Source organism: Haemaphysalis longicornis, unplaced genomic scaffold (assembly GCF_048455015.1).
Source record: "Haemaphysalis longicornis isolate Haplotype H1 unplaced genomic scaffold, Haemaphysalis longicornis Haplotype H1 scaffold_12, whole genome shotgun sequence".
NCBI lineage: Eukaryota > Metazoa > Arthropoda > Arachnida > Ixodida > Ixodidae > Haemaphysalis > Haemaphysalis longicornis.
In genome coordinates, this window is record NW_027526225.1 from 113,854,071 (window position 1) to 113,877,703 (window position 23,633).

Sequence of the window (23,633 nt, forward strand, 5' to 3'; positions counted from 1 at the left end):
TGTCTTGTTGTCTCACACTGTGACAGTAGCAGCCACTTATTCGTCGACCTGTTCTCACCTCACAGCAAAAAACACTGCATTTTGCGTCACCTTGCAACGTAACTGGCGGTGGCCCGTGGAGTTTTTATTATGTTTTATTGTGTTTATTATGTTCATTAGACCTATGGCAAAAATCTGACGTATAACTGGAGTTTTCTGCGCTGAAACGTTTTTCGCGATAACTTTATCTCGCGTAATGAAAGCACCCCCAAATTTGCATCATAATTCTGTGAAAAAAAGGTGCGTTCATTACGAGAGCAAATACAGTATTCGTCAATGAAGCTGGGGCCAACGCAGCCCCCCCACCCCACATCACTAGAAAAGGAATTTACACAACCGGGTCTCCCCTCCTGACTGCCCCCACTGCCCACTGTGGCGCTGCCTCGCGTTTTGTCTGTACCGGCCTATCCTCACCAATGCTATGCCTCCCGATGCCTCACAAGATTGTCCTCAATTTCAAGACTCCAATTTTCTCACAATCTTTCGGCTGCTCGGCGTAGACAGTGGTCTCTCAAGATTATTGTAGACTGGGGTGTACAGCAGTTGTGAAAATTCCCTAATGGTAGATGATCTTCACCTTAGCCTGGCTTCCGCTGTCTGAAGAGAACTCCTGTGTGGTCTAATGGACGCATCATTCCATCAACTGGGCTACTCATCCATTCTCCTTGATCTCCTACCCTTATTTTGCCCGCATGGTCTTCCCGTGATTAATAAAGGACTCCAACCACCTGCAGATCTTTAACGTGCACATACGGGCGTTTTCGCTTCTCACCTCCACCCGAAAAGCACATGTTTCTTTCAGGAAGGACCGAAAAAATGGGAACAAAATTAATTCAATACGATCCAGCAAATGCGGGTAAAAAAGCAGAGCTATTCAAACCTCATTACGGCATCTACTACGATTTCCTTAACCGATCAGATTGCAAAGAGTGCTTTGGAAAGCACTTTCGAGAAGCGTACACGTTTTTAAAACCTGTGTCGTAATTATAAGCAAATTTGGGGGGGGGAAGGGGGGGGGGAAATCCGGGCGAAGGTCAATAGGGGTGAATCCAATCTTCTCGCACACGTGTAGTGAGCAGCAGATCTACGGCGATTGAAAAGGTTGGGTTTTCGAAACGAGCCTCGAATTACACCAATTTTCCGATTCTTCTCGTTTCTTGACAATTTCGTGAGGAATAAAATGCGCCCAGGTCACTCTTCCGCAACCTTAGTGGATTGCGGCTGATTATTCCCCGAAAGACGCGCGGAGATGAGCAAGTCTAGGGACTTCCAGGTAAAGGCATTTTCAAATTCAATCTTTTCATCGTATCTAAAAATGCGCATATAAAATGGCAATTCAGCAAGCACACTCTTTCCTTTTTTTGTGTTTATTCCTGCTTCTCTCTCTCCCTTGTTCTCACTCTTTCACTATTTAGACTCGTCTCTCTTTAGACCTTGCTTTTTTAAACAGAATGAAATTTTGTGAAAGAAGGGACTTACGACATGGTTTGATTCGAGGCAGTGAATTTAAAATCCTTCCCAAAGAGTTATTTGATCAGTTGCCAGAATAGCTGCACCAACGTGTGTCGTACAAATCGGTTGGCCCCGTTGGAAGTCTCAATGTTAATGTCAGGTGGTAGACAAGCTCTAGTTCTTTACGGGCAGGCCGCTTTAAACTTCAAGGGACCTGTTTAATCCTAGCATGTGCCTTTTAACTTTGTATGTTTTGTAGCCATGTCGGCTTGGTCACCAAGTAACTGTGAATTTGCGTCATAAACATGACGAAATTATGGGTGTAACAACCCTAGAAGGCCGATGAGCACAGAGAAAAGCCTGACGAAAATGAAAAAAATAAACAAGGACCCAAACGTTATTCTAAAAAAGAGGAAGCCGAGTAAGATAAAAAATTAGCAAGCGCCAAAAACGCAGTAAAAACAAATGAATGGCGATAGAAATAAGGAATAAAAGCAAAAAAATACATACATGATTGCATATGGGTACGCAGTATATGACACATTTGCGGGAATGCAACATAACAAATATTTGGTGATCCTTTTTAGAAGTCTGAGCACGAGGTCGCGGGTTCGATTCCCGGCCGCGGCGGCCGCTTTTTTGATGGAGGCGAAAAGCAAAAACGCCCGTGTGCACGAGATTTCGGCGCACGTTAAAGATCCCCAGGTGGTCAAAATTAATCCGGAGCCCTCCACTACGGCGCGCCTCATCGCCTTCGTTGCGTCGGCGCGTTAAACCCTACAATCAATCAATCAATCCTTTTTAGAAGTGACGGATAAGAGTGGTTGGTTAAGAGAGACGTTCGCTTCCAAAAGCGGTTTGTTATTGGACGGCTCCGTACCTGCCGCTGCATTATCTAGGTTTTATTATCCAGAGGGCGCCACACAGTGCGCGAACGATAATGGGTCGTTCCTGCGAACGAATAGGTTCTGTTCCTAAGTAATCCTTAGAAAGTGCTACGTGGACAAGACCTGAAGCTGAAGTCATCACTGTAATTTGTTCCGTGTCCCTGGGTCATTATCTGTGGAAACTACTGCTGGCGTTGTCTGCAGGCAAAAGGAAACAATTGCCAGCCGTGTCACAAGGTCACGTGACCCTTCTCCTGGACGCTGTAAAAAAATATTTCCATCCGCTGTTTTGCTGGCGGTGGACCTTTCGGAAACTTTTTTTGTGTGTGTGTGCCAGAGCAACAGATGCTGTGTCCTCAAAAAATACTGATTTTGAAGCATTCAGTTGTTAGTGTCTATCTGCATTGTAAACTCGGCCCTTCCACCCGAATACACCCCACAACGCATCCCCCCCTTTATTTGAAGCCAATAACTCGATACCCAACCACAAGGATGAAAGATAGACAGCTAGCTCACCCGACTTACCACTTCTCCGGGTACGCCTTTGGAATCTACATCTGATACACCGATGCCTCTCTATATTAGCCCAAGACCACACACGCAGTAGCTCGTGTCTTCTCTATGGGCCCTGCCAATATCTCACTCGCTGTCTTGACCAGCAACATAGACGCTGCCGGTAAAGTCGCACCCGCCTTGTCGTATCACACCGACACCGAGCGTGTAACCATCATCACCGACTGCTAATCCGCAAGTTGCCACCTCCAAGCAGGCAGCATCTCTTCTGAGAAATTCATCCTACCAGCAAACATTGCACGGCACAGAAGTAAAGGGAGAACGAAACATCCGCTAGATCCAGCGGATGTCTCTCGTTCATTTTTTAAATGCAGAGCATTTCAGTAACTCACGATGTCACCCGCGTTGACGTCCGTAGTCCGTACCGCACCCCTCCCTACTATATAAAAAAAAATACTACCCGGCGCCCGGTTTCGATCCCTCGACCCTGCGGGCGGAACGCAATGTACATGGTGCTCTACCCACTGCGCCACAAAGCCGACACAGAATGGGACGCTGCGAACGCACCTTATATCTTTGACTCAATCAAATTACTGCTGACGAGCGCTCTCTCGTCAGCAGTTGCCACAAGTGCAACAACATTAACGTAACGCAAACTACTTAACGTCGTGCGCCCCCGGAAATGCTCTGCATTTGATCGTGCCCCTCGCGAGGGGGATGTTTCACTGCGTCTTCTCTTTGTCGTGGGACCCGTGGCGCCATCTGGCGGAGGCGCGGCACAACTCGTAGCACTTTCTTTGAAAAAGCGCCTCGAAAGCGCAGCAAATATGAAATAGGGATGTTAGCTTTGCCCCGTGTATAGTGTTCGCTAGTACGATGAATACTTTAGTTAGTAACCACCTTGCCCAACTTTCTGCGTTAGTTGTCGCCTGTCGGGCTTCGCATCTTCACACAGACGTCTCCACAAGGAAGCGACGGCTCCGACATGTACAGTTTCCGCTCACAGAAAAAAAGTTAGCTCTTCCTCCACCTAAACCCCATGCGGGAAGAGATGGCTGAGGCGAAAATGCCGAGCCAGCAAGAAAAAATTAAACCCAGTTCCACCGCGTCTAAAAATTCTGCAGAAATTCAGAAAATTATCTACTAAAACGTAGCATGCTTCTGCCGCTTGTCCTGAGTGAGTTTTTTCCAGCCAAATGTTTTTGGGGTTTTTTTCTAAATCCTGTCCGACCAATTATCTTCATTTGCGCTATCTTAATGATGAGAAGTGGAATTTTCGCAGAATATGCGTTATTGTGGAAATGCAGGTCGTTACGTGGTTCGAAATTTACCGTAATTTTTTTTTATATTTTTCTTATTCTTTAGATTTTTAAAATTACTTTCTACCAATTATCTCATTTAACGATTATAGCTTGAACTTCTGCAAAATCTGCGTTACTGTGGAAATGCATGCCGTTATACGATTTGCCGTTTTCCGTAATTTTTGCATATTTTCTCTGTTTAGTTTTTCAAAATTTTGTCCCACCAATTATCTCCCTTTACGTTAGTATAACGATTGCATTTCGAACTTTCGCGAAATCTGTATTATTGTGGAAATGCAGGGCGTTACGTGGTTAGCCATTTAACGTAATTATTTTATATTTCTTTATTTTTTTTATTTCTTCAAAATTTTGTGCCGCCAATTATCTCCATTTACGCTATTATAACGACTACAGGTGGAACTTTCGCGAAATCTGGATTTGTGCGGAACTGCAGGGCGTTACACGGTTCGCCATTTTCCGTAATTCTCTATATTTTTCTTAGTTCTCTAGTTTTTCGAAATTTCGTGCGACCAATTATCTCCGTTTACGCCACTATTGCGATTAAAGCTGGAACTTCCGCGATATCTGCATTTTTGTGGAAATGCAGGGCGTTACACGGTCCCGGCTGTGAGGGTACTCGGCAAAGAATGCTGCGCAATAAAATGCACTGAAACTGCGGAGTTGCGGTTCTCCTGTGTCGGATCGGACACAAGAATGGTACTGCAGAGAATGGCAGCACCGTCGCCGCGCGATTTCAGCGGTTCGCGTAAAGGAATCGGCAGCGGCGGGAAGCCGCCTCCCACCTCCCTCCCCTAGCGTGAGTGAGAGGAGCCCGCACTTGCCGAGTAATTTTAGGGGCCTTAGCACTTGCGAGGCTACTGCGCCCTCTTTCGGTGGGTCTCGACACCGGTTTTAGCTAGGTCGCCTGCGTGACACACGACCTAAAGAAGACTTACGAAAGGACTCGACCTACAACAGCTCCGCTGTGAAAACGAGGACGTCTCCGTAACTAGGCAAGGCCTGAACACGTTTGGTGCACTCCTAGTGGCTCATCTGATCTCGATAGAGACGTGACGTCCCCCTCTTCTTTCTTGTTCTTTTTCTGTTTTTCTTGTTTTGTTTTTTCCTATTTGTTCTGCGCCGTTCATCTGTCTCTGTTCGCTGCTGTTGGACGCGGAGCCCGATTGCTCTCGGTATACACCCAATTCACCGGTGGAACAGCTATACTTTTTGTACGGCTGAAAGTTAGGCTAGTTGGTGCTGACTTAGAACCATTTTACCAGCAAAAAACGGACCGGAACTTAGAAAGAAGTAGATGGGACAATCGCTAGACTTCAACGGAACCGCTTTTACTTGAGACACGTAATATATGAAAACGCCAACAGACCGGGCTCAAAAGGTGATAACTCTTACAAATGATAAAAAAACAATCCTGTATCAGCGTGCCTTAGATCGCTCTTACGGCAAAAGAGCTAAGTTTCTTGCTGGGGCGCATGCGCGGGACGTTGCTTGGCCGTGTGGGGTGGCACGCATCTATGACTTTAGATTGTTTTTTGTCATTTGTAAGAGTTATCATCTTTTTAGCCCGGTTTGTTAGCGTTTTCATATATTACGTGTCTCAAGTAAAAGCTGTTCAGTTGAAGTCTACCGATTCTCCCGTCTACTTATTTCTAAGTTCCGGTCCGTTTTTTGCTGCTAAAATAGTTCCATACCTTTCTTCTCAACATCGTTAGCTTGACTTTGAGGATAGTACTTGCGACGGTAAACCCACTAGCATCAAAACATCGAACAGCTGAGTCATGCAAGTTTGAGGCGACGTCAAGCAACACCGCCTTCATAACGTTTGCTGTCGCGTGAGCCGAAAATGGCCAAACAACCCCTTTCCTCTTGCTCTCTCCCGCCCTTCCCGCGCTCTAGCCTTCGCCTGTGCTCCCGACCAGGTAGTCACCTGATTGGCAGCAGGGCATTGCGGAAATTATAAGAGACAATTTACAGGGTTTGTTTAGCCGTGGCGGAGAATGGCGCTACTACGCATCCATGTCTTATCGGTGTCTGCATGCTGTCGAGCTGTGTGTCAAGCTCGAGCGGCGACTTAAGGCGGGACGCCAGCTTCCGCGCACCACACCAGTGATGAGCGGCCCGAACTAGGTTTCCCACTGCTCTCACCGGAACACGGGCCACGCGATAAGCAATGTATTACGGGTACGTTGCCTCAACATTGCGGTTATAGTCGTGCCTGCTTAGTTAGCTTCATTGTCTAACAGTTTGCACACAACCTTACATTTTTCTCGCGGCATAAATAGCAATGCCGATTTTACAGCGACGGTGAACTGCTTGTCGTCCTATCACACGCAGTGAGTGGCAGCAGCGAATACTCTTTGTTCCGAAGCTGTACAACACTGAAAGAGACAGTGTGCTGCTTAAGGCTAGCTAGCACTTTTAAGACACTGACATAGTTTCTGCGGCGTAAATCGACACGAAGGAAAACCTGGCGGAAAAGACGCAGTGTTGAGCGTGGCCCATGCGGAGCGAAGTTGCAGCGTGAAAATATCAACGCCTTCTTAAAAGAAAGATGGCTAAAACGCGAAGCTTTCTCCAATGCATCTCAAGCTGGCTAGAGCAGTTTTTTTCCCAACAAATCTGCAATAAAATTATGTATGTTTCCTAGAAATAAAGCAGCTTAAAATCGAATTTCAATTGGGACCTTAGTCGGAGTTCAAAATCTAAACTGCTTCGACTGCGTCGGAATGGCCCAGGCGGATGGACGGTGGCTTCATAACGCTAGGGACCCACGTTTGATTCCGACCACGTGAAGCGCTTTTTAAGTGCAGAGCACTTTAGGCGCTCGCTTTGTCGTCGTAGCTTGACCGCTGGACCCAAGTAGAGCAACAGGGCGTCCCGTGGTAAGGCTGTCGTCGCGGTGTACCCCAGAGGATCCGAAACCCAAGCGGTTTATATAGTCATAAGCTTTAAACACTCGTGAACCGCTAGCGCCTGTCCTACATCTCCCCGTTGTTTAGCGCAGAGAAAACTATAGGTACATTTCAGGCAGAATATTCATAATTAACCGGCAGCGCCCTCGTTCATTTAGTCAGGAACACTCGTTAAGTTGGTTTTTACGATAGTAAGCGTATAAAGCGGCCGCGCAAGAAAAAGATGGCACGTTCGAAATGACGCAGAAAGTCTCCACGCGCAAGAAGAAACTGGCGTGTTCGAAATGCCGCAGAAGTAGCGGCATTTACGAAATGGCACTGACAGGTTATGCCTTCTTCCTTTGGCTGCGCTAATTTAGATGCGTGTTCAAAGTACGATGGTGGTGACTGCTACCCCTCACCCCTCCCGATTCGCTTCACCCCGTTGCTTAAGTGGTGACCGTTCAGTGCCTGCCGGAACGTACGAATCACTGCCGTGGTCTCTGAGGGTGGCACCTCGGTGGGGCCACAGCAGGTTTATTAATTAATGATTTACTCAAGTAATTAATTAATTAAACTGATATTTGCAAGACACTGACTCGGAGGAGCCGCGCAAGAAAAAAATGTCGCGTTCGAAATGCCGCAGAAAGGCTCTAGCTGCGCAAGAAAAGATTAACGCGTTCGAAATGACGCAAAACAGCTCCAGCATACCAAATTAAAGCAAGCACAAAAAAAACAGAACTCCCGCTGGCGCAGTTTCAGGCAGGGGGCGCGCGAGCACTACGCTGGCGGGAAATTTGAATTGCATGGGGTGGTAGCAGTGAGCGCATAACGGCGCCACAGCCCATTATGGCGAATCAATGCTCTGCACTTCCGACAGCTTTCACATTAAGTGGAACGGCTTAAATTTTTTTCTTGAAGCGATTGATTCCCTTTCTTTATCATCATCAACGATATGTGAAACCTGTTGTGTAACCTTGGCGTTCCTGGAGTGTATTTTCGCTTTTCGACGCCATCATGGACGCATAGCAAGCTTTGCTTTAAAAACGGTGGACGCCGCCTGTCAACCGGGGTGGCGATAAACAGACAGTTCTTCGGTTAGCTATAGCTCTCTTATAAATATACAGGAAAGTATTCCTTTCCCCATGGCAGCGGTAACTAGAATATGTGGGTTCTAGGGGGGCAAAGGGTTCGCCCGGCGTCCTGGCGGCAGGGCGAAGCTCGCCGTCAAAATTAGCTGCCTGTGGGCGCCGCTGTAAGTTTCAGTCAATGGGTATTGAAAAAAAAAAATCACGCATCTCCACGAAGTGAATCATGACGAGTGGACGAAGCACTGGGGATGGTTCTTACCGTAAATCACCCGTGGCATTGCCCACTCGCGCATGTAAATGAGTGACAACGCGTGTGTACAGTACATACAATTCCAATCCAATCCAATCTAATCATATCCAATTCAATCCAGTCTATATCCAATTCATTTCAATCCAAATGCAATCCAATCAATTTCAATCCAATCCAATCCAATTCTCCTCGCGCATGCGCTACACTGTGTACACGGACGCCAAGGGACAAGCCACGGACAAAGCGAGGTCTTAATGTGCTTCGCACCTGAAAGCGAGAAGGATCACGCAATTTTATTTTTATTCTCAGGCCTATTGCCATTTTATATCATTACGACGGCACAGCCGGGGCGGTGTACTGTCGACACTGACAGCGTAGAGCACACGGCTTCGATTAGTTGGTGCTGACAAGTTATGCAAGGCAATGGGGTGTCCGTCTCACTGAAGTCAGTACGCTTAAAGCAAAAAAGTTCTACTGAGAATATATTACGCCATATTTACTTTGCGGATCTCTGGCATTCAGCGCAAAGTAATGCAGTATTTGTAGGAATTTACTTATCTTTAAAATTCTCTATACAAATGTCCGCTTTCATACTATCAGATTTAAATAACCCCGAACAATAAACGTGCTCCTCCCCAAACTAAGAAGTTTCTGAAGTTGAATAATTGCCTCAGAATTCGCAGGGACAAGTCAGTTCCTTTCGCGAAAATAGAAACAAAAGATAAAAAAACTATGGGCTGTAAGGAAATCAGGGAAGCACGTTACACAAGGCGCCTTTACTTGCGAAGAACGCAGAGAGCTTCGCGCGGTGCTCATTTCACATGCAAGAGGAAAGCCTGTGATTAACTTACCGCTCGTCTCGATTCGCCGGTTCGCGGGACCGTGCCTGGAAACTGGCTGGAGGTGCTCAAAAAGTTGCAGGCATGGAGACCCGTTCGTACGGAGCAAGCTGCCGGGGATCGAGACAAACGCGAGCGCGGAAACTTTTAGGAATATCGCGAGGACAATTTTTAAAGGAGGAGTGCCACCAAGGGGAGGTTTAAAGAGAGTATCAACAAAACTAAGCGTTGAGGAAAAGCGAAGCGGGCTAGGCAGTTCGAGGAGAAACGCTACTGTTCACACGCATTAACCATACGACGACGATGTATTTTACAAGCGTCGGACACGATTGTCGCGCTAACGCTATATCACTGTTTCTGAAAACGAAGCTTTCCTTCTGCATTCCGCTTTCTTTAAAGTGTATTAGAAGTTTAAACTGTTTAATAAAATAACGTTGTGGTTACACAGATAAGGAATTGTCGTAGCTTGAATCAGTAGCGCTCCGCCTACGGTGATTAAATTTGTTCTGGCTACAAAAAATATTTTACGGCGACATATTCAGTACCTAATACAACCTCTGAGGTGGTTCACGTACCTACAGCGCCTAAATTTGGGGCCGCATCAGCAGACATATATGTCCGTACAAACTTGATAACAGGGTGTGCAACGGGAACTGAACCGAACACGTGAGCATTCGCGTGTTCGTAAGTTGTCTTAGTCACTTCTTCGTTGCTTACGGTGGCTCTAAAGGAGAAATATCTCTTTTGTAGCGTAAGCTACACTGGCCGAGGTTGAGCAGTTTCGCGTGGGCCGTGAAGGGCCGTTCTGCGCAAGCGCGAGGAGCATTGGATTGGTTAGGATCGGATCGGATCGGATTGGATTGGATTCGCTTGGGTTGGATTGGATTGGCTTGGATTGGTTTGGATTAAATTGGATTGTGTTGGATTGAAATTCAATCCAATTGGAGTACGGGTGTGTAGAGAATTGGGTCTGCACATTCGCCGGTCTGCGCATTCCAGAGGAGTGACGTCATAGCTGCGGCAGATGCACTGGCGCCGGCGCGTGCCTAGCTGTGTGCCACCGTTGCGCAGTAGCTAAGTGTGACGCTGCGCAGGAGCCGCTTGATAGCCGTTTCGCGTGGCTCCTGGAGAGCCGTGCTGCGCATGCGCGAGGAGCATTGACTGGACTGGACTGGACTGGACTGGACTGGACTGGACTGGACTGGACTGGACTGGACTGGACTGGACTGGACTGGACTGAATTGAATTGAATTGAATTGAATTGGATTGGATTGGATTGGATTGGATTGGATTGGATTGGATTGGATTGGATTGGATTGGATTGGATTGGATTGGATTGGATTGGAAATCGTTTCAGCAGCAGTAAGCATAATCAGCTAATCCTACACAACCAGGAAACCTAAGGATAACCAGGTGAACCTTAGCTCACGCTACGTATACCCTGGCATACCCCAGCTAAGCCACTGCTATTTTTTTAAGCGATGGCGCTGTAGCCACGACAATCTCAGCGGACGAACTTTTGAGTACGTCGGTCCGCACGTTTGCAACCGATAAAAGCGAGGGATGCGGAGAGAGCATGGGATGTCAAGAGGCAGGTGATAAGGAAAACGAGAAGAAAGTGGAATGGATCGGCCTTGCCGAAATAGGAAAAGTGGTGCAGAGTAAACAGAAGGCATGCGCAGAGAGAGCCTGGGAGGGACTAAAATAAGTGGAAACGAGAAGCCAAAAAGAATGAGAGGCAAAAAGAAGGTGGTTGAAGTTCTTGAGACCAAACTTGTCCCGCAGCTTCGTGTGCTTACATGTGAAAGCCGGGTTTTGTTCCAATAGCTCCGGTGCGTGGGAACAACCTGGGATAAGCACCGCAGCTCGTAGGTTCATAGGGTAAATACAACGGAGTGCTTGACATATACAAGAAGTACATCCTTTGAAACATTTTTGCAGAATACCGAAATCTTAAGTTTGTTGTTTAACGGTTTGTATTGTGCATTTAGCTCCTTACTAATGCACTGCAATGCTAAACACATAGGCACAATGAAAACTTCCCACAAGCTAAGGTGAGAAACAAGTTATGTCTGCCGGGGTGTATGTAGTAAGCCCCTGGCCCTCTCACCAGATGGGCTTGCAGAAATACGTCACCGACTTTTTGACATGTATTTGTGACATATATTGGTCACTTTGGGACAAACAAATTCACAGAACGAATTTGCTTGTTCAGAATTGGCGAGTAAGTTAGCGCATTGAAGTTTGGGCACGCGCGCTGTTGTTTCTCTGCTATTTTAAGATTGATTGATTGATTGATTGATTGATTGATTGATTGATTGATTGATTGATTGATTGATTGATTGATTGATTGATTGATTGATTGATTGATTGATTGATTGATTGATTGATTGATTGATTGATTGATTGATTGATTGATTGATTGATTGATTGATTGATTGATTGATTGATTGATTGATTGATTGATTGATTGATTGATTGATTGATTGATTGATTGATTGATTGATTGATTGATTGATTGATTGATTGATTGATTGATTGATTGATTGATTGATTGATTGATTGATTGATTGATTGATTGATTGATTGATTGATTGATTGATTGATTGATTGATTGTAGGGTCTAACGCGCCGACGCAACGCAGGCGATGAGGCGCGCCGTAGTGGAGGGCTACGGATTAATTTTGACCACCTGGGGATCTTTATCATGCGCCGAACTCTCGTACACACGGGCGTTCTTGCTTTTCGCCTCCATCAGAAAAGCGGCCGCCGCGGCCGGGAATCGAACCGGCGACCTCGTGCTCAGCAGCGCAACGCCTTAGCCACTGCGCCACCGCGGCGGGTCAATCCTTCTTCTGACCATTTTTTGAATCCCTGTTGGGATAAAAACTGAGAAGGAGCGTCCCATGACAATTTCCAAAAACTATGAAACGAACAGTACAATTTTGTTCGTCTTTGAGCTTCTTTTCTTCATAAGTTGGGATTTTTTTTTAAGTACTCAAGCTGTATTATTTTCTGGTTTTTGCTAAGGCAACATCGAACGTTCCAACATGACTCCGCGAGCTCCCTGCCAGAACATGCACATAATGAGAATATTTTTATTTGGCTGTCGTGCCAGAGCTAAGACGAATGCCGGCAAATTTGGAATTGCCGATGACATGACTGTGAGAAAATAGTCCGACAAAATCGTGGCATGCCTCGAAAATTGCTCTTCAAGTGTTCCTTCCGAAACCATTCCAGTTCAGAGTTTTCCCCAAATTTAGGGCCACTTTCCTCAACGTTTCCTGAATCAGTGGCATAGAGAATGTAACAAACATTTTCTTCAAGGTTAAAAAAACGCGTGCGGTAATTGCCACAACAATCCCGATGCTACCAAAGGTAACGTCACCTCCCATGTAGCTTACAGAAGGGAGCTTGGTGAAACGAAGCACCGATGGAGCCCGGAGACTGCACGTGCTATGTGGAAGCTGCAACACAACTAACGGATGTTGAGGAGGTACGGGAATTTGGGAAACAATAGTATAAGGACGCAGAAGCAATCAACATCGGGAGACGATTTCTGCAAAGAAAGCAATCGTAACTAGCGGGCTCTCTTGCTGTTTTCTTTCTTTCCTTACTTCTTTCTTTGCTTTTTTCGTACTTAACTTTTTCCGTCCTCCCGTTTTTTATTTTTTATTTCTTTCTTTACTTATTTCTTGGTTCGTTTGTCTCTTTCTTTTTTCTGGTTTTCTCTATTACTTTATCTCTTTTTCCTTCCTTCCTTTTTCCTTCCCTCCTTCATTCTTTTTTTCTTCCTTCCTTCTTTCTTTTTTCTTTTTCTTTCTTTTTTGCTCGTTCGTTTCTTTCCTTTTCTCTTTCTCTATTCTAATTACTTTATCCCTTTTTTGTTCCAGCCTCTTTTCCTTCCCTCCTGCATTCTTCTCTTTCTTTCCTTCCTTCTTTCTTTTTTTCTTTCTTCCTTTTTGTTTGTTAATTTCTTTCTTTTTCTCTTTCTCTCCACTAATTACTTTATCCCTTTTTCCTTCCATCCTCTTTTCTTTCCCTTCTTCATTCTTTTCTTTCTTTCCTTCCTTCTTTTCCTTTCTTTCTTTCTTTTTCTTCCTTTCTTTGCTTTCTTTCTTCCTTTCCTTCTTTCGTTCTTACGTTTTCTATCTTTTCTTCTTTCTTTTTTCTTGTTTTTTTTCTTTATTCCTTTTGCACATTTCTTTCCTTCACACTGTTCCTACTTTCTTACTTTTTTTCCTCCTTTTCTTTTTCTTTTATTCCACCTTTTGCCTTTCTCTTTACTTTCTGTTTTTCTTTAGTTGTTTCCTTCTTCCTTTCATGACTTCTAGCTTCCTATCTTTTTACTTTGCTTCGGCTCTGTGTCAATGGATCCAATTCTTCAAACAACTGCGGAGCTTTCTACAAGACGGTTCCTATAACAGCGAGGCAGACAGAAAATGGCCTCTGTGCTCATCCGGGGGCCTTTCTTTGTATTCGATAGACTCGACTAGGGGCATGTTTGCTTTAGAAAGCAGGGCAGGTTTTACTAGCGGTTTCTCTCAACACGTGGCGTTATACACGGCTCTACTCTCGAAATGGCTTCACGTGGAGAATCGTATCGCTTCACATTTATGGGCCCCTTGCCAGAAGTGGCAGCTAGGTCACGAGAAACAGGTAGTATAACTGTTTCGGTTTCGCAGTATACGAGAGCTCATATATGCCACCCAGTTCACGGGCCCATGTTTTTCTGTGAAATTGCGAAGTTGCTCTTTGGCGGCAATCTCAGTTAATAAAGGAGAACGCACAAATGCGTTTTTCGTGTTAGGAAAGCGTGGGCAGATGGCCTGAAGTTTCTAAAGTATTTCAGTTTGTACTTTTGCTATGTGGCTCGGTATTAAACTTCATGCCCAGTGTTTTCGATTCCTGGATCTATTTTAGTTTTTCTTTGGAAAACCTTCGGCGCGTCTGATATATAATGTTGGAATCATACCTTCCGCTTTACCCACGGCAGTTCCAACCAAAGAAAGCATCTTTAGCTACCTAACAAAGACTAAAAAACTACAATCTCTAAAAAAGTGCCTAAAAATAAACCTAATCTGTTTCGTGTTCCTCAAAGTGGCTACAAGGCGTTTCTAATGGGCAGGGAGGTTGCTCGAGGTAGAGAATATGTAGGGCAGGAGCCTGAATATGACGGTTAAAATTTACAAAACGTGACCAGCGAACTCCTGCGACGACTAAAAGGGAGAAGCTTGAAATGGCGTGCAATAACCCACAAGAAAATGTTTTGTTGAGCTGAAATTTTATTTCAACGGTGGGACGTTTACAAATGAGCGGGAAAATGAACTCAAAACAGAGCGGCATCAATGACAAAACTCGCGGAAGATACCAAAGCGCCGAATAGCTCCATTTGCACAGAGCCCGAAAACGCACTTAGCTGATTGCATGTCCCAAATAAACTGTCTTATTTGCTCCTAGGCTCGTCTCTCTTATTTTTGTTTCGCTGTCCGTACTGTTCCCGAAATATCTGGCAGATGAAACAGTCAGCCTGTTTTCTTCTTCTTTCAGAAGAAAAGGCAAAAGTTAATGCAAGGAAATAACGCACTTCAGCATACCGCAGTGGTGCTTGGCAGAAGCGGCAGACAATAAAAAAAGGCTTAGCGTTTTCACGGTTCTGGTGGCCCGGGAGGGCTGCGTTTTGAAGCAAAAATAAATCTTTCCGTCTGTAACGAGCTTGTCTTATGCAGAATGTTTTTCCTGCGAGCATGCCATTGTTTGTTCATGTAGCGGCTGTTGTGTTCCAACGCACGAGACGACCGTTCTTTTCCAGGCTGGCGGAACCGTTCAAACGGCACTCCATTATTAGAGCTGCACCGGTACTTCTTTTACTGCGCTGGGGCACGTCCAGAAAGGCGAAGACGCGCTCCCTTTAATTGCACGACCGTGCCGCTAGGCCTTTCGCAAGCACCGCGGGACGATATCTTCAGTTTTCTTTTGTGAGTGCGTGCACGTGTGCGTTTCTAGAAAGTTGAGGCGCCCCAGTGAACATTAGTACTTTTGGGCACCCTTTCTTGATTTGTGTTTTGAAAAATAATGACTGGAGGAAATTTCTACCTGTGTATGTATTTCCTAAATAAACTAGTTGTGCCATAACAACTGCATGAAAGCAGAAAGCAGAAAAGCTTGCTTCGTGCTGAGTTCCTTGCGTTCCGCGAAACATAATTAGAGACTGGCGCCTCTTCAACGCGTGCAGAGAAAAGCATGAAGAAATGATGATTATGGTAAATTCTTTTGTTAGGAAGATGAAGAAAAAAAATGAGGTTTATTGTTGCCTTCGATATCCATAAAAATATAAATTTGAAGGAAAGATACGCACAAAGGGGGCTACGCTACGCAGGAGAACAGCTGTTTTCTTGAAAGTACAGGGTGAAATCAGTAGCTAGTAAAGTACTTAAAGGAGCCATGAAGAGAAAATGCAAGTTGGTTTTATTCGAAAGATTTCGTGTTTTATAGTGCCCCCAGCGCTTGTCCGGATACAAACGGTGCTTTATTCACTGAGAAATTAAACAATTTAGGTTAAAATTTTGATTTTCCTGCTCAATCATGAGTTTTCGTGGTCCCAAATGACATCACAGGAACCGACCGCTCTGCAGCCTAGAGTACCTTCATTCACGCATCCGCCGTACAGGGTAGAGACACGTATACACTGGCGCCGCCATTTTCAGTTGCTCGCTCGCCGCCGAACCAAGTCATTGTGTCAAAACCGCGCTAAAATTATCGCCGCAACGCGGTTTACTGAAGAAGTTTGAATCATATTGTCTGTTTCGCATTGTTAGGTCTCGTGGGAAACGAAAAGAATAACGCGTTGAGCCCGTTGGCCCAATTGCTGCGGCACGGAACCGTTCAAAGGTTGTCTCCACCCTGTACAACGGTGTTGGTTTGTTCGCGCGTTTCTTTACGTTCCGTAACCTAGATGGCGCCACCATACCGTGGCAAGCGTTTGGTCTGTTTTTGCCCGCATTTAAACCTGGCTTGTTTTTGTTCTGGGAGAAAATATTCGTTCCCTGAAACAGTGCTCGCTCGACAAATGGGGTCACGTAAGACACCGTTGCTTGCGTCAATCGGCCAGTGTCGTCTGAGACAACCCCAAGCCACGTTGTGCTGTGCAGCTAAACCAAGCATGCTGTGCGCAGTACGAACAGCAAAACGCATCAGTACTTCTATGTTTACATGTGCTTTCGTAACTTCCACTGTTTGTCCCATCATTCTTATTGCTTTGTAAAGAATGTGTCCTAAATTTAAGCGCAAATCGCTCGTTCGTCTAGTTTGTAAGTTCTACCTAATTTGCGTCTGCTTCTGCCAGCCTCCGCCAATCGCAGAGCTTAGCTCATGTGACATCATAGGTTCTGTTGTAGGAAATGAGCTGGTGGGTCGCATGACCATTCCCGTTTTTCCTAATTATATAGCTTATTTGAGCGAAGTTTACGTTAAAAGTGGTGTCAGTATGATTCTAACGAGACAATATTTTGAATGAACCAAACTTGTGTTTTCTCTTCATGGCTCCTTTAACTAGTTAATTGCTTATTGATTACATTTGTACCATTTTGGGGTCTTTAGCCTGTCTGAGAGGAAAATAAGGGCAGTGGATGTCTCAAGTTTTAGGTTTATGCATACCAAGTTGGCTTTTATAATTGCTCGGAGTGGGGGGAACATTTTTTTCTTCCGCCATTTCGGCATAGCCAACTCTGTACGTTCCCTACCTAAACAAGAAGTACTCATCGGAAAACGACACCCGCTACATCGACATCACTCACACACCTTCCCATACAACCCTAGTGGTCACCGACACCAACGGCACCATCTACACTGCAGCCACTTGCCGCCACCTATCTCCATCTGCAGCGGAAGCTACGGCAATAGCCCTAGGAGCGCATACAGCATAGGCCGACTGCCTCACGATTATCACCGACTCGCAGCAAGCCTGTCGAAGATGCCTCCTCGGAAGAATTCCTCTACCTCCCCTCAAGATTTCAAAAGCCCTAGAATCCCCTCCTAACATCACCATTGTTTGTACCCCAGGTCACGCCTCCCTCCCCGGGAACGAAACACCCCACGCTGCGGCCAATGCGGCCGACTTGGACACCATGGCAGGCACGCTACACCCACTACCAGCCGCCTATTTTGATATTTTATCGCACTACCGCCACATACGACGAGAATACCCGCCTCCACACCCTACAATCACCAACGAAGAATCCGCATCTGGCGACGTCTCCAAACAATACCTGCTAGAACGGCACCATACGGTCCCACATCTCCCCCAGCCACTTCACCTAACAACTGCCCTGACTGCCACACCCCCGCCACAACTCCACACTTCGTATCCTCCTACCCGCACCACCGCTCCCTACTCCCCTCGCCTACTCCCGAGCTGTGGGAGTGCGCGCGAACCAGCTCGGGCCTGCAGGACCAGCAAAACGTGATACAGCGGGCCACCCGGGCCGCGACACCAAGCGGCTACCTCGACTGAGGCCGCCGCCCGTCTGCTCTGAATTTGTAAAATAAACGCTTATTCTCCTACTCCTCTCTATTGTGGCAGCGGGCAATCATGAAGAGTTGGGACTTAAGCTTTTTTTACTTGTTATGAGTACCTTCCAGAGCTTTATAGCTCCAAATTAGGGAGAGCGAATCTACTAGCGGGCCAAAAAGGAGTGAGTCGCAGTCTTGAATTATCAACAAACAACTTGGTGATAGACAAAAAAGAGACACGCTACCATGGTATAACCGAATCAGAATGCAAATAACAACCTCCTCGTTGGTTATGTTACAAGAGTACAATAGACGAGAGAAAGAATACCAATCGGAACACTATTTACAGCGCCACGAATACCAAGTTAAGTAACTTCACGTGGAGAATAACGACCCAAGAGTGAACGCAAGAGTTTTGCAACTAACCCCTACAGATAGGTCGCAAACTTCCTCCAAAGTTACTCCGCAGCGGAAACGACCATTGGGTCGAATTTTGAAGCTTGGAGTATCTTCGATATGGTTGTTTAAACAAAGTAGCGTTCAGCGATGCCGGCAAGTTGATCCCGATGAAATATGGGTGAGTACTGACATTCGTGTTTTGCAAGGCTGGCTAACCGGCGCCTTAGATGCCCTCGTTGACGTTCACCCTTCTGCAGAACGCATGAATGTACTACGAACAAGACTACTTGAGCGGTGGCCATGTTATACTCGCGCTGCGATGCGTCGCCGACTGCTTGTGCCCACGTGATCGATGGTTGGCTTTGCACGCGACCGTGACGTTGCACTCAAGCTTCGGTGATTGAGGCGTACACCTGACCTTCTCAATGGAAGGATGGGAGGCGCGTCGCCATGCTCTCCACTTGGTTTTATTTTTGATGAAAGTTTCTCTTCCATGTTCAGCCACACGCATCGCGGCTGCGTCGCATTCTTCAGACATCTTCATAGAACATACCACCACCCTCTTCTCAAATCGCTTCCCAGGTACAGGTGCCGTCAAAATTAATTGTAAGACGGTCTCGTAAATATAGAGGAATTTCTTTTTACGGAATCTGCCTGGCTGCGTTGCTGTGCGTTTAAAGGAGCCCTTCCTAAGCGAGAAAGCTTGCTATAAACCGGTAAGAGTTGTCATAAAGCCAGTAAGAGAAATATTTGGTTATATTTATAAAAGCTTGTTCCAATTACATATGACAGCAGCTGTACCAGGAAAGAATACTCGGTGCCTTGCAGGTTATACGTTACCTTCTCCACCAGAACGCACCTCTTTGACAACGCACAATTTTCTCCGTTTTGCTGCTTCTGAGGAGAACCCAGAACTCACACACCTTGGCTGGTTGCGGCATTTTATACCCCAGACCCTCCCCTCTCCCCCCCCCCCCCCTGAAATTCCACCTGTCAACATAGCTTAGGGAGAGGGCCTTGGCCAATCCCAGCCTCCAAGATGAGATGCGCCGGATGAGGTCTGTTGACGTGGCCTCAGATTGCGGCATCCTGGAAGGACAACGGCTCTCTGGGGTGTTTCCTTAATTTCCATAAACGTTTTCTCTCTCTTTCATTCCCTCTCTCTCTCTCTCTTCTGGGACTCGTTTACACAAATTTAGGCCTCTTCCACTCCGGTTTCAGCTCACTTCCGCCCTGGCTTTATTCTGATAAGGGTTCACTGCCACTTTCAGTAGTACATCGCAAGGGCTGTGGTTGTGCTACCAGCAGAAGTCACGTGATCTAGCGTAGTTCTGTAACAGAGCTTCTTTTGTGGTCCCAATGTTCCCGTGGTCTGATTGTGCCACCATCTTATGGGAACGCAGGCCAGCAGCTATCAAATTACCTGTCGGGTATCCCAGGGGGCTTTCACGGGCTCTCCTCTTTGCCTATGCAAAAAATTGGCCACGTATCTGCTCCTTTTGTTGCAAATGTCGACAAAAGACGATATTCTTTATCGACATTTGCCAAGTAAATGCCTCCCTTCGCTTTCCCACTAGCCTATCATGTTGTCACTCTTGCGTCGCGCACCTGCCAAGGTAAACACGCTGAAGGATCGCTCAAGTCAATTTAAATTTACCGCGTTCTACTGCTCCAGGCCGGGTGCAGGGACCTTTCGGATGCCTCGATGCCAGCGCTGCCGTACGGCGGAGACGCGCGTGAATCGAGGCGTTCTACTACAGCGTCTATAGAACCGCGTTGCCCCTGTCCACGTGCGTTCCAAGCAGAACGTGAAACCTATCTTGTAAAACCTTCCTTAACTGTTGCCGCTTAATTTCTTAAAATGCCGCCAGTAGCTTTAGTGGTGCGGGCGATAGCAGGCGATAGCAGGCGACAGTGTGATTTTTTTTTCTGCAGTTGACGGAGTATTTCATTTCGCAAAAATCAAGCATCTATATATTTTTTATTAAAAAAAAACACTGTAAATGTCCCTTTTGTATTAATTTTCTCACATTTGCTTATTGTCTTGTTCTTGTCCAACTGACAAGTATGAACATATAAACCCGACATAGACGTTTAGATTTGGCTATGAGTATATTAGATTATTGCGCAGACCTCATTTCACTTTGGCCGGGTGGCTGAATCTCTTCACAGACTGACAGACAGACAGAAAAACAGACACACAGACATACCGAAATTTCTGGGTTTAAGTAGCCCAGTAAAGACTATCGTCTTTAAAAATTAGCGTCGCTGTAAAGCGTGCGCTTAAAAGTTGGTTTCGCCATATCACGTGTGCATTTTTTAGGAATGTATATATATATTTTTTACGCTGACTTTGCTCTGAGTTTGGATCGCTTTAAGGATACAAAATTAATGCCAGAAAGCCAGGGGCACAAAAAAGGCGCGCAACTGGTGTACGAACGATTTCAGACGTGACGTGTCCACAGTTATCTTTTCCTTCACAATTGGGCCGGGGATCGCGTTTACAAGCACACAATGCGTCCGCGGCCAGTTAAAGGTTGGAAACCACTCATAGGCACGGCCACTGTTAGAGATAACGCAGAGGGCGTAGCCGTGCTCCATGGAGCTTCACGACGGGCGCCGCGGGAATCTGGCGCATGCGCAATCAGTGCCAGATGCGGAGATAGCTGCGCGTCGTCTGCTACGGTTCCTCCCACTTCGCCGCTGTACGGAGAAAGTACAGAACAATCTAGCCTCTGTGCTGTAACAAAACTTAATCCATCTGATTTATCAAAGTACTGATTACTGCACACAGAAAACTATTAATACGCCTTCCACATCCGGAGAGTCATTCCTTACGGAGGTTCACGTTCAGCATTTTTATACCTGTAAAAAATCACACGACACACAATGCTGATTCAGTAAATCCATGCTTCAGATTTATTAGAAGACGAATTACAAATATTTTTGGGTGTATCCCATGTGTGCCTGGATAACTGGTTTGGAATACTTTAAAGGGACCCTGCAACGCTTTTAGGGGCGAAGCTCCTTAGGGCGTGGGTCTGTCCATCCTCGACGTATGTATGTAGCCACCTCTAGTTTAGTTCTTGGATTGTTTACTAGATGGCGTGGCTACCTCTAGTTTAGTTCTTGGATTGTTTACTAGATGGCGGTACTTGTATATGATGAAAAGATGCGCTTGGATTGTTTACTAGATGGCGTGGCTACCTCTAGTTTAGTTCTTGGATTGTTTACTAGATGGCGGGGAGCGTTGTAATAAAATCCGTTCGCTGTTGGCGCGCGCTCGGAGTCGCCCGATGGATAAGGCTGCAGATGTGCGAGCCCGCGAGGCAGAAGCGCTCCGTGAAGCTGCGCGACGCCGCCGCCAAGATCCTGCCGTACGAGAGCGGGAGGCCGAAGCGTGTCGTCTGGCTGCGCGACGACGCCGCCAAGATCCCAGCGTTCGAGAACGAGAGGCCCAAGCGTCACGGCAACGGCGCGAGGACCCTGCCGTACGCGAAGCGGCACGGCTGCGGCGCGAAGAGGATCTCCAAAACGTCAGAGAACGGGAAGCGGCGAGAAAGCGCGTATCGGCAGGCAGACCCCGATGCAGTGAGAGCTCGTGAGGCGTCTGCAAAACGCATCAGGCGAGCTCAGCCCCAAGGTACCAACGCGCGGTTTAAGCGAGACTTTCTAGACGTTACGTTCGGACACAGATGTAGTGGGCGAACTTTCACTGAAGAGTCACGGTTTTACCGATGATTTCCCCTCAGGAGCTTCGCCCACTCATCATCATTCACCCCGTGGATATGCTGTGAATTTTTTCCTTAATTTTTGTTTTTGGAAATTGTAAATGCTTGCGGAATGTAGTCAACCACCACATGAAGTAGTTAGATTGTGGGGACTCAAAGTACTTCAGCCAGAACTTACTGCTCTGCGCAAACCAGATAACTTAAAAACTTGCTCACATTTTTTTTCTTTCTTTCCCGGTGCTGGCGTTGTTCGACCGCTGGAATTACATCATTACTGCCGTATAGCGGCCATTGGCTGGCTTTCCTTCCTTCAGTTGCAGCAATAAACGCATTCAATAGCCACGTTAGAAAGAAAGCCACAAAAGCCAAGGAGGAACGGAAGGCGTGTCTGCTGCGACGAGCAAATGACACAGGTTCGCTCCGTGCTACTGATAACTACAGCTTTCGCAGTGCTTCCAGGCACAGATGTAAGAGTGAAAGGGATTATCAAAGGTGTTGCAGAGTCCCGTTAACAGAGCGCCATGGATGCAGTGGTTTCGTGCAAGAGAGCGCGCGGCGAAGTGGGAAGAACCGCAGCAGACGACGCGCATCTATCTCCGGCTCCACCACTGATTCCGCATGCGCCTCAAGATTCCAGCTGCGCCCGTCGGGCGCTCCCCGTGTTGCCTCTAACAGTAGCCGCGCCTGTGGGCTTATGGAGTGTTGCACCACTACGCATTTAAGCCTCATAGCACGGATACAAGAATTAGTCATTTGTAAGAAAGGCATCGTTCGGGAAGCGAGCTGTGCGTGTTCTGTCACTATGATTATCCTGCCAAATAAACTACGCAGGTTTAGAGCCCATGATTGTAGAGAACACGAACTGTGACGAAGCTTTTAGCAGAGCCTTTATGCGCGATCGTAAATACGCCCCGAACTTTATGGCTGCAAATTAGAGGAGCACGGATGAGTGAACCACAAACGCGAGTAACATTTTCATCCGCTGGCATCCACTATGTCCTAATCGGGAAAACGTGTAGGTCGGTGTCCGGATCATTAGGCGCGTTTGGAAATGCACGTTTTCCGTCGGGATCATTAAAGGACGCGGGCGGTTTCTGGGTATAACTTGATTAAAAACGGCGAGACTCGTGCGCTACGCTTTTCTGCTCTCTCACAAATTTTAATCCCGTGAGCGCGGATAAAATCCAATAGTAAATTACAATTCCCGGTGCTACTAGGTTTCGACACCACCCTTAGAGCGTTTATATGTTCTCTCGGAAGAGACAGTGGGGTAATCCCCGACGGGATTGTCGCCCACACTGAAATTGAAGCGGATTTCATCTTTGACTACCTTTCTCCCTCCACAGCTCAACCCCACTTCTTCCTCGATGTCTCTTCCGGCGTTGCGAATGCTATAGGACTCTCTGAGTTCGAGTGCACTTAGCCGACTTGGCACTTAAAATGCCTACGTGTACGCAGCTGTGGCTGGCGGATGGAGTGGAGACGCATTTGACGCCGAGTGTGCGTGGCGCAAACGACAACGCGTCCATTATCGCTGCGGCTCTACACTTTCAATGGGGCATAGCCGTCACGCAGTTTTACAAGGGCACGCGCACATTCGAACTTAGCTTGAGAACAGCAACCTTAAAGTTATTCCAGCGTGCCTCCCGTAATTGTTTCGGCCTGCCGGTCATTCACATGGGTTTCTATCATAAAGCTTACGATATTG

At 46.5% G+C, this 23,633-nt stretch overlaps 1 protein-coding gene across 3 annotated transcripts in view; it reads right to left on the reverse strand.

Annotated features, from left to right (window-relative positions):
* The window catches only part of LOC144163308 (multiple PDZ domain protein-like), a 364,611-nt gene that overhangs the window by 261,197 nt on the left and 79,781 nt on the right, over positions 1-23,633 (reverse strand). The window contains exon 2 of one of the 3 annotated variants that reach the window (XM_077694234.1): positions 9,297-9,394. The exons of the other annotated variants lie outside the window; for them this stretch is intronic. The gene's annotated coding sequence lies outside the window, so the exon portion shown is untranslated. The remainder of the gene's footprint in view (positions 1-9,296; positions 9,395-23,633) is intronic. 3 annotated transcript variants of the gene reach the window in all.